The sequence below is a fragment of the Vipera ursinii genome (genome assembly GCF_947247035.1).
Source record: "Vipera ursinii genome assembly, chromosome: 7".
In the NCBI taxonomy this organism is placed as follows: domain Eukaryota; kingdom Metazoa; phylum Chordata; class Lepidosauria; order Squamata; family Viperidae; genus Vipera; species Vipera ursinii.
Genome location: NC_139521.1, coordinates 1590743 through 1603863, shown reverse-complemented (window position 1 = coordinate 1603863; position 13121 = coordinate 1590743).

Genomic DNA, 13121 nt, shown 5'->3' with positions numbered 1-13121 from the left:
AATTTGGACCCCTTGTGGCTACGTAGAGATTCTAGGCTGATCCCTCTTTTAACTCCACCCTAGGTTCGTCTACAATAATCTACCCAGAATATACATTTTAAGAATGCCCTTGTGACTGCTGAGACCTTAACATTACTGTCGATAGAGCAGAAAATAATGATGGATTTTGTAACAGAAAATTACACCAAATATCATCCAGGACCTGAATTTTAAGGCAGTGCTCTTTTCAAAATGGATTGCTAAAGTATGTTTCTGACTTTTATCAGGCTTTCTCACATGTGTCTGGAAGGAAAAAAAAATACCGAAAGAGATGTCATCACTTTTAAATAGGTTAAATGTCTGCAAAGACGTTAGATTCGTTGAAATTGGTCGATAACTGTAATTCTTATGATCCATTTTATTTTTAGTAACCTTCGCATAATACATTTTTCTAGATTGACGTGTTTTTCTGGTCTTTTTAAAAGTGTTCTAAAAGTAGCAAAAGAGTCGAGATATTTCAAAATGTACAAAACTCTTTGGGGAAGTTTCTTTAAATCAATTCAAAGGGAATGTCGACTTCCAAAATAGACAATATCCATCTTCAGGAAAGATAAAAGGGTTTTTTTTAAAATCAACTTTATTTTGATGAGTGATGTGGAAGGACGAGCGTTAACTTGGATGATCCACAATGAGATTGAAGATGAATCAAGTCAGCATTGGTAACAACGGATAACGCTGAATTCAGAGGGCTTGAAAGCAAATATTTTGGGGGCGGGGGAGGAAAGGATTAAATGGAGAAATGATTGGCTGGGATGGAGACCCATAAACAAGGAGACATTTTTATGTCTTCACATTAAAGATTTATGCATCTTAGTCATTATCACTCCTACAGCAACCACCCTTCTGATTTTGGTGGAAATGCAGGCTCAATCACTGAATATTTGTTGAGGGCCTCAGCCAGCTATAAAGTACTTCTGAAATTACTGAATTACCCTAGAGCCTACATCAAATGTCTGCAATGTTAAAGTAATACCTACAATGACACAGTACTGTCAAAGTCATCAATTACTGGAACAAATGGAACAACTTCCTAAGACACATTGTGGGAGCAGATAAAGACATTCTGGCTGATACTATTCAACCATTGGCAGAACAGATTATGTCAAGGTTTAATGATTTAACAGCTAAACAGCTTATGTAAAGAGGTAATGTAAGGTGGATGATGCAATGATAGGAATGACTCAGCAGAGTCTGTGTCTTTGTCCATTTAAGAGTAAGCAGGGACTGTATCCCTTTAAGAGTCTGAGTATAAAAGGGAAGTTTTTTTGCTGGAGTCTTTCTAACTCTTGCCCCGTTTCCTTCTGTAATTGCTGTGTATTGGTGTTTGCTGAATGACCACCTGTATGTATTTTGTTTCTACTGTATATTTGTAGATAGTGTATCATATAAACCACATTTAATTACAAACCATGGTTTATCATAAATATTTTCTCCTGGGTTACCTCAGCACAATAAGACCATGCATGCTCTTGACAGATTACCATGATAAATTACCAAAAAAACTGAACAGCCTGGTATGTCCCACCCCATCACACGGCTGAATTGGCTTCATGGATTTTCATTTCCATATTTAATCTCAGTCATTGCCAAGCGGAGGGTGACTTCAGATGGAAGGTTCTGGATGTTAGTTGTCAAGTTGACACTGAGACACATGAGAACTTCAAAGTCTTAACAGGATAATAATAAAAAAGTTAGTTCATTTTCTTTCAACCAGAAGAATATCTTAACTAGGGACCGGGCCAAAAAAAACATCTCTAAACAGACTGAAATTTGAGTTCCTGGATTCTGTGGTCAAACCTGAGCCATTTCATTGCCAAGTATGTTATTGAGAGGGTCCCAATAGAAGATATCACTCATCCCATCTTTGATTGCCCATTAGATGCTTCGGTCAGAGCACAGCCTTTGTAGCTGATAACTGATAGGCCAGGCCATTGTGACTTTGAATCAATGTTTGATAATAGTTAACACCTTGGACGAGAAAACGGAGGACTGTGAGTTCTAGTTCCACCTTAGGCTCAAAGGCAACCGGGTGCCTTTTGGCTAGTCACTTTATTCAGCCCGAGGAAAGCAGCAATCAAAACTAAAATAATGATGTATTACAGCAATGCGGAGTAATGTTCTGTACCAGCCTGCTACCGGCCCTGCAGCAAAAGCAGGGACAACCCCTTTACAAATGGCAAGAGGCTGGAATAAAGCCTGCCAAATTTATTCAAATAAAACAGAGCAAGACAAGACATGAACCAAGAAACAGGAGCTTTAAGAAACAGGAACTATCCAAGCGGTTGCCTTCAGCAAACCAGCCCTCCCCACACATTCCCCTTATATAGAGTTCAGGGCGTGGCTTCTTTCTGCCTCCTTCCGAGGAGCCCCATTGCCTTCCTCTGTTTACTCCTGATTGACTGCCTCCTGCGTCGGGCGTCCTTGAACAGGGCCAGCTGTGGGTCATCTTCATCCACGCTGTCAGGCTCACACAGCTGGGTCTCCGTGGTGACCAAGTGGGAGGGGCCTGGCTGAGGGCTCTCATCAGCAAGATCTTCAACCCCCTCAGCAAGGTCTTCAAGACCCCCCTCCTCCTCCTCTGAGTCATCCGACCCAACTGCCGAACCCACAGGCTGACCCTGAATCACAACAAGTAATGTGTTTATGGAGCTTCTCCGTCATCCAGGACTTGGTTGTCCCAAAGGTGCTTTTTCAGGAGGCCACTGGACTTTCTCGTTTTTCTTTGAAGACCTTTTGCTTCTCATCCAAGAAGCTTCTTCAGCTCTGACAGAGGAAGAATGTGGTAGTTTTGTGGTGCCTGCTGTATACAAAACCATGGGCTGAAAATAAAAATATGGAGTCACCTCAGGAAAGACATGTGGCAAAGCTTGAAATTAACAGGGGCGAACGTGGCAGATAAGGACAAAGATTTTATCCTAACGGCTTTGAAGTCTTTCCTGCAAACTGCATCCTGCTATCCAACTTGGATGACTAATTCCCCGCATTTATATTCAGGCATCTGACTGAGTTTAATCCCAGATACATGGTTAGAAGCCTGAAGCCTCTTTTTTTTTCTTTTTTCTTTTGGATTTTGGAAGACGAAACGGAGAGAAGAACAAACAAGAGACCGCCAAATATGGATTTTTCTTTTGGCGTTTTGCTGACATTTATATGTCTCTTTTCTAATTCGTGCTTTTATCTCCCTGAGGTCCTTCTCCCAAGCTGCAAACGCGGGACTCTGTGACTCTAACGTTTATTTTCCTTTCCAAATTATTACTTTTCATTTGAAAGGCGCAGGACTCTTTATTACATTGTGGTATTTGGTAGCCAAGCTACGTATTTTGGATGGTTTTTTTTTTTTGCATGCAGTTTCAGAGGCTTATTTTTCTTTTTAAAAAATGTTTATAAAAGTCTTCTGTGCTGAAACCTTGAGTCAAAAAGTCATCTGCTAATTTTTGTAGATAACTGGGAGGACCTTTTTTTTTTAACACCACCCCCTCCTCCTTATTTACATTGTATTAACTCATTTAAATGTCTCCAAAGTAGGCAAACCTTGCCTTAGGCTTTTCAATTAGAACTCAGATCCTGTTTGATGACTCTTATCCTTTGATTATTTACATGGGACCCTTCAGTCCTTGGCGATAAGGAAGATGTCAGTTGGGGGGGGGAGGATAAGGGCCGACATGAAAAAAGGAGGAAAAGCTCCTTTATTCTCTCTTGAGAGATCTTTTTTCACTTTTCAGACTTTATTTAAGATAGCTGTGATGCTTCCAGGAAAGGGAGAGAGAATACCACCTTGCTCAAGCTTAACAGGTTCACCACAAGGATATTATCCTGTCTGTAGTTTGCCTGTGGTTATTCCGAGACTGAAATCTATATTTTAATGACGTTATGGTGCTCAGCAGTTTGTGGAGACTAAAATATTTCACTTGCTGTGTTGTTTGAAGACGGTACAGATCTGAAATATTCATGAATATGCATTGAGCATTTAAAAGCTGGAGAAGCGGTACAGTTAGTTTCTCAAGCTTTATATATATATATTTGGAATACCTTGCTAGGCCCCTAACATGGGACAAATCTTATTTCCTGTTTCGGTCTAACCCAAGGCCATCCACAGGCAATAGTCACAGCAGTGACAGCTCATATTTGTGTAAATTGTTTGGATTGCTAACAAAGAATTAAAGGGAGACAGATAGGATCATTTCAAACTTATTTGTTCTCATCAGTCAGCCATACCCTTCTGAGATTTGAACCTGGGTCGATTGCACCTTAGGCAATTGTTCTAACCTTTAGGCCACTGGCTCTTTCTCGCTTTGTTAGCTGAGAAGCAAGGGAGATATGTTTTAAATGTTTGTTAAGTATTTAGATTACCTTACTGGGCCCCAAACACGGGACAAATCTTATTTTGTATATATATATATATATATACACACACACACACATATATACACACACACATACACACACATATACATACACACAAACATATATATATGTGTGTGTGTGTGTGTGTGTGTGTGTGTGTGTGTGTGTGTATGTGATGGCAAAAAAGAGTTGGAAGAACAATCATTCTTGAACTATATTTAGGCAAGAAAAGCCAAACACACAGGAGTATGTGGTACCCGGCTGAATAGTAGTAACTGTGAGAGGGATCTCGGAGTCCTAGTGGACAATCACTTAAATATGAGCCAGCCGTGTGCTGCTGCTGCCAAAAAAGTCAACACAGTGCTAGGCTGCATTAACAGGGGGATCGAATCAAGATCACTTGAAGTGTTAGTACCACATTACAATGCCTTGGTAAGGCCACACTTGGAATACGGCATCCAGTTTTGGTCACCACAATGTAAAAAAGATGTTGAGACTCTAGAAAGAGTGCAGAGAAGAGCAGCAAAGATGATCAGGGGGCTGGAGGCTAACACATACAAGGAACAGTTGCAGAAATTGGGAATGTCTAGCTTAATGAAGAGAAGGATTATGGCGACATGATAGAGGCGTTCCAATATCTCAGGGGGCTGTCCCAAAGAAGAGGGAGTCAAGCTATTCTCCAAAGCACCTGAAGGCAGGACAAGAAGAAACGGATGGAAACTAATCAAGGAGAGAAGCAACCTGGAACTAAGGAGAAACTTCCTGACAGTGAGAACAATTGATCAGTGGAACAACCTGCCTGCAGAAGCGGTGAATGCTCCAAAACTGGAAGTTTTTAAGAAAAGATTGGACAGCCATTTGTCTGAAATGGTATAGGGTTTCCTGCCTGAGCAGGGGGCTGGACTAGATGACCTCCAAGGTCCCTTCCAACTCTGTTATTTTGTTTCTCAAATCTCGCTTTTTTTCCTACTTTTTTTGATGCCATGGACCGGTTCTGTGGACAGCAGTTTTTCCACGGAGTGGGTGGGGGCGTGGTTTTGTGGTTCTGTATGTGCACGGATGGGGCTTCGCTTTCTTTTGTGGACTGGTTCCTGGCAGGCTCTAGACCAGTGTCGGTCCACGGACTGGGGGCTGGGCTTCTTCAGTTCTGACTGGACTTCCTTTATTTTCCTTGAAGATGTTTCGCTTCTCATCCAAGAAGCTTCTTCGGTTCTGACTGGACTTCCTTTGTTTTTCCTTGAAGATGTTTTGCTTCTCAGCCAAGAAGCTTCTCTGGTTCTGACTAGACTTTCTTTGTTTTTCTTTGAAGACATTTCACTTCTCAGCCAAGAAGCTTCTTCAGTTCTGACTGGACTTTCTTTGTTTTTCCTTGAAGACATTTCGCTTCTCATCCAAGAAGCTTCTTCAGTTCTGAACTGTTGGCCAAAGATTGGGAAGTTGGACCTGTGCTTCACCATTGTCATGTCAAACTTCAAATCCAAGGAAATTTATCGGTTCCTGGCACCTAACATGTTTAAAAACTGTTGTAATAGAGAAGATTGAATGAAGTCCATCACTTCATATGACATGCAGTTTAAGACATGCTATCTTAAGGTCCCATTTCCTTGCCTTTCTGCAACATGAATGAAAATGGTAAGCATCTTATAAGCTTAGGGTAAAAGGAAGGCTTTCTTTAAAATATTACAAAATAAAAGTATCACTGTGATCTTTTTAATGTCATTTGAGGGACCTTCAAGCCAGACACTCCTAAGTAAATATTTCAGCTGGAAAGGAATCATTTTATGTCTTCTTGAAGTCACATGAAGTCTGACCAAAAAATAAAATAAAAAAAAAGTTTTTTTGGAGGGCTTGGAAGCTAACTGTGTTGGATCAGAAGAAATGCTAGGCTATTTTAACTTTTTAAGAAGGAAAAAAAAAACCACCCAGAATTTTAATTGTGCTATTTTAGAGAACTTTGAAGTCTCAAGAGCTTCAAAATTATTCCCGCTGTTATTGTTATTGTATCATTTGTATACTTGGCATGTTATAATTTAATCAATGGATTTCTGTCACTGGAAGTTTATGATCTAAATGCTGATGGGTAGAAAAGAAAAATTAAAAATGAAGCAATATGTACCGTACAGCTTATCAGCCTTCAGCAGCTTTTGTCGCCGAGGAGCGTTCAGTGAGGGAGACAATTCTATAAAAACTATAGTAAAAATAAAAATAGGATATGACTTATAATATTCTATAAATTAATGTAATTTGTAATGTTATAAATAGAATATTATTAAACTTGCCCTCAGAGCTTGTAGGTGCTTCACCACTGCAGGTTTTTAAGAAGAATCTGGACAGCCCCTTGTCTAGGGTCTCCTGCTTGAGCATTGGGTTCGACTAGATGACCTCCAAGCCCCCTTCCGGCTCTATTCTGATTGGTTGGTTGATTGATTGAAATGGACTAGAGTCTCCTGCTTGAGCAGGGAGCTGGACTAGAAGACCTCCAAGGTCCCTCCCAGCTCTATTCTGATTGATATTAGGTGGCATAGTGAAAAGAAACAATGCTGAACTGAAAATACTATTATATAAACACCCAGATCACCACCATGTTTGAAGCAGAATACCCTCGGCTGCTTTAAGTTTTGTTAAAGGATGCTCTATTTGTTTTTCTGAATTACCTCTCATATTTTCAGAGACCTCGGCCTAATTGTTTGGTATCCCAGCACATAAGAGTCATGACTCATCAATGCTCCTACCGTTTTCCAAACGGTGGGTTGTGTAGCCAGGACCGGGATTGTATTTTGCGCAGACTAAAAGCTGGGTTTTCAACTCTGGATGACCGAAAATATGAGGGTTGTTTGTTTTGCAAAAAGCAGAATTTTGGAGTGCAAGAACGAGGAGAGAGTCGACAAGATGGGAAGGCATCCCGTTAGACCTGATTGCCGAGAAAGGAATAACATTTTAACGCAATGGATTGTCACACAACCTGGCAGCAAAAGCCGCTGCCATTGAACATGCCTGAGGCAAGATTGAAAGCCAACCTTTCTGGAAATACAAGAATTACTGAGAGCGAATATTTCTACTACGGAGTTGAGGCGAACCTGCAATCACAGGGTATTGGAAGGAATTCTTGGGGTAGAGTGAAAAGAGGCATCAGCCTAGAATCCCTACGTAGCCACAACAGTACTAAATCCAATTTCCCTTGAATTCTGTTGACGCATATCTCACTCTAAGCAGGTGCTGAGCTTACGTGAGGAGATTCCTGTGCTTAGGCTTTTAAGCAATAAATCTGATTAACTGAACCTGTGGGCTGACACGACATTTGTGCCTGACACGACATTTTGTATGATCGTAAAGTGGCTGGCTGGGGAATTCTGGGAATTGAAGTCCACAAGTCTCAAAGTTGCCAAGTTTGGAGACTCTTGATTAAGACAATTTGAGCAAAATCTGCAATGAGAGGGCATTATGACCTTCTTACATGATAGTATCTAATGACTATGGCCCTCACAGTTTAAGGATTGATCTTATATTATAGTTAGGCCATTCTGTGTTTAGCTTGTTGGCAACTGTCAGATTGCATACCAATTTGTGGTTTAAAAATAAATTTTATTATTGTTTATTCTAGAATTCTAAACTGGATATTCATTGACTGTTTTTAAGTTGCTCTGGTCTTTGACTGTAATGAGCGTTGACTTGAGTTGAGTTGACTTGACTTGACTTGGGTTGACTTGATTTGAGTTGAGTTGACATGAGTTGACTTGACTTGACTTGAATGGGAGGGGATGAATAGAGAGTCACGTCCATTCCTGCCTTCCAAAAATGGTTGCTGGGTCATTCTTTGACTGTACTTCTGGGCAGCATAGATAAGTTCTTTTTGTTGTTGTTGTTGTCGTCCCAATAACAAGGAAATTTTAAAAAATGGCAAGAGAATTCCCAGTGTATACCACTTTGAATCTCTAGGCAGATGGATTAAAAAAAACCCTCATAAAGAAGTCCAGTCAAATAACTTGAATTTATCTAAAGGACTATTGTTCACATGGATGCTTTTTCCCCCCCAAGCAATAGTCAATTTCTGTAAGCAGAGAAATAAAACTGTGTACACGAAGAAGGTGTTCTCACGTGTACTCAGAAGAATTAGATTTGTAGCAGGAATAAAGAAATGCAATATTCTGGACTTAAAGGCACAATGGTGTCAAGTTTATAAATATCCTTGGGGTGCTACAAGGCAATAGAATGACATTTGCAACTGCTAAAATTAAAATTAATTTTGTTAATAAAATATTTTTCTTTTTTTTTATTTCTTATTTTGTAACTTTCCCAATAGGGGACTTTTGAAGCAACTTGGTAGAAAATGGTGCTTTCAACCTGTATAGATTTATCTTGCATTTTAAAATCCAATAGACGTCTTTTGGGACTAGGACCAGTATGCATTAAGAAAGAAAAGAAAAAGAAAAAAAATCAGGGTAGCAGTGATAGTTTGAAGAGTTAATTGCTAAACCACCTAAAGTGTACAAAGAATGTCATTTTATGCAGCCTAATCCATCATATTTCAGAGAGTTGGGTGATGGATTAATAAACACTGTAAATCTTACATGCAGACAAAATATTTATAATAAATGGACTGCAGGCTAAACAGCCCTTGCCTTAAATTAATATAAGCCGTATCCAGGATGGGAGAGGCAGAAGGGCTACAGGATCACAGTAGCATGGATCTTACTGTCCAGGAAATCAGAGTAATTTCCTGACTTGAAAATGTCTAACCTGTATTGTGGGCTCTTCTCTTTGATTACAATTCCCATCTCACAAGCCAGAGAAGTGTGTCTCTTCGAAGTGGCTCTGTGGTCTCAGAAAGCGCCAATTTCTTCTGTTTCTCCTTGTTCCTCTTTTCTCCCTAAAAGGAAACTAGTTAGAAGGAAAGTCCATGAAACGTATGGAGAACAATCGTTGTGTATGTGTAACAAGTGGGAGAAAGAAAGAAAGAAAGAAAGAAAGAAAGAAAGAAAGAAAGAAAGAAAGAGAAAGAAAGAAAGAAAGAAAGAAAGAGAAAGAAAGAAAGAAAGAGAAAGAAAGAAAGAAAGAAAAAGAAAGAAAGAAAAAGAAAGAAAGAGAAAGAAAGAAAGAAAGAAAGAAAGAGAAAGAAAGAAAGAAAGAAAGAAAGAAAGAAAGAAAAAGAAAGAAAGAAAGAAAAAGAAAGAAGGAAGGAAAAGAAAGGGAGGGAAGGAAAAGAGAGGGAAGGAAGGAAGGAAGGAAAGAAAGGGAGGGAGGGAAGGAAGGAAGAAAGGCTTTCATCTTCTACAATAATCCGCCATGAATGTTCTCACTTTATTCATGGTGAAATCACAGAAACCTTCTGTTAGCATTCCACATGCACGACCTAGTTAGACAACTCCTCATTCTTTGCCAAACAGAGCGTGTGTCTTCCCTGAAAAATCTGGCTTGATTTCCCCCCCCCTCAAATTTCCAAAGAAGTGCAAGGAGAGAGTAGTCCAGGAGAAGAAAGGGGTTTTCCTGCTTTGTTGGTAGAACCCCAGCCATCTCTTCCTTTCCCGGGCGAGCCCAAAGCAGAAAAGACCACCCCTCAAATTCGGGGGCAGCCTGGTATCCCAGGAGGCTACATCCTCCTAGCACGTCAGAGCAGCAAGATCTCCATAATCCCGTCTTACGGGCATCGGGGCAAGACATTTTGGTGCACCAAAGACTCAGCAAATCCTCTGGGGCTGAATGAATCTGAGTGACACAGAATCGGCAATAAAAGAAAGACAGGGTCAAAAATGCTCAAGAGTGCACGATGCAAGGATGAAGAACCAAATTTAGATTCCAGGGGCTGAAAAGCAAGAGCAGAGGAGGTTGAGGTTGACAGATCCGGAGAAGGGAGAAGGCAGGATGGCAGCTGACTACATTCCAGCATCCTGGTCAAAGGGTTTGTTTTTTTTTTAAATCACAAAAGCTTCTCGGCCCTCAGCCATGCCTCGTTGGTGCTGGCTGAACCTGGGTGCAGAGTCAACTTATTCTGAGACTCAGTTTGGCTTATTTTCAATCATCTAAAATAGGATAGGGTAGGGTAGGGTAGGGTAGGGTAGGGTAGAGTAGAATAGAATAGAATAGAATAGAATAGAATAGAATAGAATAGAATAGAATAGAATAGAATAGAATAGAATAGAATAGAATAGAATAGAATAGAATAGAATAGAATAATTGGAGTGGAGTAGAGTAGAGTAGAGTAAAGTGTAGAATAGCATAGCATAGCATAGAAAGAATAGAGTAGAGTTAGAATAGAGTGGAGTAAAGTATAGAGTTAGAGTTAGAGTAGAATAGAATAGAATAGGCACTTCTAGCTACAGCTTGTCATCCTGATTTGTCACTTTCTCCATGGAAGGTCATTTTGCACTCCGTTGCAGAACTGTCTGCTTCTCTATTTGGTTAACGTGGTGAGGTCAATGCCATTGAAACAAAAAATGAACAGTAAAGGGATTAATTCAGGAATTCAGAATTAAGCACTCCAGAACTATGTATTTGAACAGAATATACAAAAGCTGTCCCTCTATTTTTGCAGATGTCCAAAAGCTAGCTTTTTTTTGCATCTATTTCAACTGTCTAGCAGCCTCAAATGTTATATTTGGGACATCTGTCTGCAAAAACCGATATATGATATTTGCAAAGAGAATGCACGTTTCTATTGGACATCCGTGTGTTTAGTGTCTGCCATAGACTTACTTACACATAATATTCTTCATTCAAAGACATAGCGGTATCATTCAGATCAGGATGGTTATTGCGGGTCCCACTTCAGCAGTTAAGCCTCTGCTCTGCTGATGGATCCAACAGAAATATTTGCAAATCTGCTGCTTGTTGTAAGAATATTTGCAGATATACACACTTGCAGGAATGGAAAATGACAACCTGGCTTCCCTAAGCAAAGTCATTGGGAAAGCCAGATTCAGTTAACAACTGCAGTGATTCACTTAACCACTGTGAATAGAGTAGAGTAGAGTAGAGGAATGTAGAGTAGAGTAGAGTAGAGTAGAGTAGAGTAGAGTAGAGTAGTGAGGAATGGAATGGAATGGAATAGAGTAGAGTAGAGTCGAATAGAATAGAAAATAGAAAATAGAGTAGGGTAGGATAGGATAGGGTAGAATAGAATGGAACGGAAGAGAACAGAATAGAAAATAGAAAATAGAGTAGGATAGGGTAGGGTAGAATGGAATAGAATAGAAATAGAATAGAATAGAATAGAATAGAATAGAATAGAATAGAATAGAATAGAATAGAATAGAGTAGAGTAGAGTAGAGTAGAGTAGAGTAGGGTAGGGTAGGGTGGGGTAGGGTAGGGTAGGATAGTGTGGAGTAGAATAGAATAGAAAATAGAAAATAGAGTAGGGTAGGGTAGGGTAGGGTAGAATAGAACAGAACGGAACAGAACAGAATAGAAAATAGAGTAGGATAGGGTAGGGTAGAATTGAATAGAATAGAATAGAACGGAACGGAACGGAATGGAATAGGGAAGGGAAGGGAAGGGAAGGGAAGAAGAGGAGAGGAGAGGAGAGAGTAGGATAGGGTAGGGTAGAACAGAACAGAATAGACACACAAGGAATTTGTTTCCGATGCAGTAGCTCTCAGTGCACATGCAAGCAACACAATCATCCTTATTGTCACCCCAATAATAGCGGGGAGAAAAGAAGATAATTAGAAGGATAAATGCTAATATTACGGCTGTACAACCTGGCTGAGGAAGATTTTGGACCTAAGACAATGCCGTGAGGATTCGGTGTTCAGCAGAGTGAAGGCACGAGGGGGGAAAAAACGTCTCTGTGTCTCATTTTGGGCTGCAGTGACCCGCAACGGCGTCCCTCGGGCAGGTGGTGTTGAAATGCCTTTGATGCAGCTACACCCACAACGAGTCCTGTCGGTCTAGTCGAGGCAAATATCTAGTGACGGATTTGCCAAACTTTGAAGCTGGCCTGTGGACGCCCAGCTGGGCTTTACGCTTTCTCCTTTTTCTCTCGTGTGGGGGGAAAAAAACCCACAAAAAACTGTCCATATTCTGGATGGGCAGATGGGCATCTTGGACTCACCAACCAGCTTGAGTAACAGACTTGTTTGCTCGGCGTAACTCTGCGTAACGCTTCTGGCGTCGTTTCCCTCTCGCAGAACAAACCATAAATAATGCACTGGCATAAAAATCTCCAGAGTTTTTAAAAACTGTAAAATACAAAGAGCTCTATTAACAGCCACTATGACACTATTATTATTATTTTTTAAAGGAGTTGTAAAAATAAATAAATAGTAAGACCAAAAACAAATATGCAGCCTCCTGTACCATCATGTTATTTTACCAATAAATTTTACAAATAAATAAATAGGCTAGGGACCAACTTATTAACATGGAAAGCGTTTTGTTTCATTTTTTTAATTTATTTTAAAAAAGATCTTCTGGCTGGCTCAGGAATTCTGGGAGTAGGGGGATGGAGTAGAAGACCTCCAAGGTCCCTTCCAGCTTCTATTCTATTCTGTTCTGTTCTGTTCTGTTCTGTTCTGTTCCGTTCCGTTCCGTTCCATTCCATTCCATTCCATTCCATTCCATTCCATTCCATTCCATTCCATTCCATTCCATTCCATTCCATTCCATTCTATTCTATTCTATTCTATTCTATTCTATTCTATTCTATTCTATTCTATTCTATTCTATTCTATTCTATTCTATTCTATTCTATTCTATTCTATTCTATTCCATTCTATTCTATTCTTTAAAAAACCTCCAGCGA